This window comes from Sphaeramia orbicularis, chromosome 24, assembly GCF_902148855.1.
Source record: "Sphaeramia orbicularis chromosome 24, fSphaOr1.1, whole genome shotgun sequence".
NCBI classification, from domain to species: domain Eukaryota; kingdom Metazoa; phylum Chordata; class Actinopteri; order Kurtiformes; family Apogonidae; genus Sphaeramia; species Sphaeramia orbicularis.
This window is the reverse complement of record NC_043979.1, coordinates 28,338,502-28,341,495: the sequence shown is the minus strand read 5'-3', so window position 1 is coordinate 28,341,495 and position 2,994 is coordinate 28,338,502.

Below are 2,994 nucleotides of genomic sequence, written 5' to 3'. Positions count from 1 at the left end.
CCACTCCTTCACACACACATGCATTCTGTCTTGCTGCGACTGATCTTTATCCCTCTCCTTTCCAGAGCAAACCTCCATCTCTCTAGGTTTTCCTCCACCTTCTCTCTGCTCTCACCACAGATCACAATGCCATCTGCAAACATTATAATCTGATGTCTAACCTCATCTGTCACTCCATCACCATAGCAAACAAGAAGGGGCTCAGAGCTGACCCCTCCCAACAATAGCCTGAAACCTCAAATTCATTGCAGCTATTTCCTCTAATATCTTAAAATGAGGATGGTTTGTGCTTTTGCCTTGTTAAGCTGTGAAAAAATGTACAAAAAACAGAATAAGGAGCATCTTCAAATACCTGTGAGAAAAATTGAAAAATTAAAGTTGCTTTGTTAAATGGATTAGTTATCGTGTAATTTAGGATGCGAACATGGGGTGTTTTTATTCATGGAACACCTTTGTGATGTACTGTGAAAAACCTGAAACTGTTTGAGGTTTCTCATTAAAATATCTATTATTCATGTTCAACTATCCTACTGCCTATGAGTATCTCAGCTACTCAATGTCTTTGAGATATTACAAAATGTATAAAACACAGGATTTTGGGTTTTCACAGGATGTAAATGATTTTATTTTAGTTAAAACACAGTGAAGAAACCATATAGTAAAAAATACAGTAGTTGGAGATAGAATTTACTACTAGATCACCTGTTGATTTGCTGATATTTTACACTTTTTATGTGATAGACAGTACTGTGCAAAAGTCTTAGGCCAACATTAGGTTTGTTGGTTAAAGTTTGACCCCACATATGCGTTTCTCAGTCTCTATTAAGATCCAATCTGGATAAACTGAAAGTGTGTACAGTAGTAAAAACAAAAGTTTCTAACCCCCCCCCCCAAAAAAACAAAAAAAACCCCAAAAAAACGCTTATATAAACCGAATTGGAAGTATTTAGTGTAACCTCTTTTTGCACTTAACATGTATTTAACCCTTTTGGCCAATATGAGATTTATTGCATTAATTTTATGTTTTATCCCAGCTTTCATTCAACACATGTCAGCTATTTCTAGCTGTTCATGCTGCTTTTTGTCATGAGGTCAGGGGTCACAATAAACAGTGACTTTAACCTTTACAACCCATTTAGTTCAGTTTTTTGTGTGTCTTTTAAGGCTTTGGACATATTCTCTGTTTTTTTGTTGTATGTGAAGAAAAGAGAGTGAGAAATAAATCCGTATGCTCATTTAAAGCCTGCAAAAACAACAAAAGTAAAGATGGCATGACACTTTGTCACGGTGCTGTAATATTCTAAACATGTTCAACCATACCTGACTAACAATTTTTTTTTTTTACTGTTCATAAAACCCAGTTAAAATTGATTAAAGGAAAAAGTGATCCACTGAATGAGTCCATTATCGGTAGCTGTAATCTGTGCTTGTTTTTTAATGCTCTGGCCATGAACAGTTAAATTCCCTGAACGACTGCAATTAGTGTTTGATTGATTTGTTCTGGGCGAAAAAAGGTGTGGTTTACTCTGACGTCTGTGGTCCACGTTACCACAGTCAAGTTCACTTAGTAAAGCAAAAAAACTATGTTTATATTCCTTCAGAATAAAAGCATGAAGTTGTCCAAGTATGTATGTTTTATGAGAGCTGGGAGTGATTTTACTTAACAAAACATAAATATTTTATTGAATATGCTTATTATAGTGTTACAGCATTATGTAAATAATACTTAAAACTGAAAAGATAAATGAGAAATTGCATAAGATGATGTTGTCAGGATATTTTTTTTAAATGTTAAAATTTTGTATCATGCTTAGGTTGGTTTCAGTTCATTATTCCATTAGTTTCCTTCTTATCCTCAAATTGAGCAAAGGCATCTTCTAACTCAATGTTAGTTTCTGAAATGTGTAGAAAAATATATATTCACATTGTAGGGCAAATTTATATATCTTGCACATTCATACCCACCAGCAGCCCAGACTGTTTTATGGAAGAACAAGAAAAAAAAAAGACCAACAATATCATGGTCATCAGATATGACCCATGGGCCATGTGGATGTTCAGAGGCTCCATAGTGAACATGGAAACAGGCATCTTCTGCAACATTGATTCACCAATAAAACCCATGTAGTTTGACAAATGACAGTGATTGTATATGCTCATTTTTATGTTCAGTTAATTATACTGTATATTTTGGCTAATAAGTCCCATTTTCTTGAGTTTTCTTGGTTCTGATATAATAACCTCTGTATTCTTAGTTTTTATATAATTTCATCTACATGATCAACAATTGAAATATAAAAAATGACTTGCTTTCATTGAAAAATGCAGCATTATAGAGGAAACACTGATAAATCTCTGAAGAAAGGGAGAAAATTCAGTTGCAACAAAATAATTTAAGTGTTTAAAATTTAGTAGTCCTATCACAGCTTTATTTTTTGTTGTTTTATTTTCATAAATTACTGAAATAAAAAAGATAAAATAAAATACACTGATGTAAAATAAAAGACCACTGATAGATCCTGACTGAGGAAACATTCGTAATGATTTATTACAAACAAAATGGTCGCATTTTAATTGTAAATAATTATGTTCCAGCCCACGAACCAGATGGTGTAGGTTTTTAATAATAATAATAATAATAATGATAATAATAATAATAATAATACATTTTATTTGTATTGCGCTTTTCATATAACTCAAAGACACTTTACATGCAGCAGATAAAATCAGACATATTGAAAACAGATTAAAAGCAGGTGCAAAAGGCAGGTATCTGAATATAAAACGGTTAAACATTAAACATGAAGATTAAACATTAAAAGCAATCTTAAATAAATGAGTTTTTTAATTTAGGATTTAGGATGTTTTTATTTTGAAGGTACTAGTAGGAAGTCGTGTTCCTTATCATGTCGTCTTTAACACCGTGTTTCCCTAAACGCAGCTGGCCGTAAAGATCCGCGCTGAGATCCACAGCTGCGGCGCACTAGTGCTGAA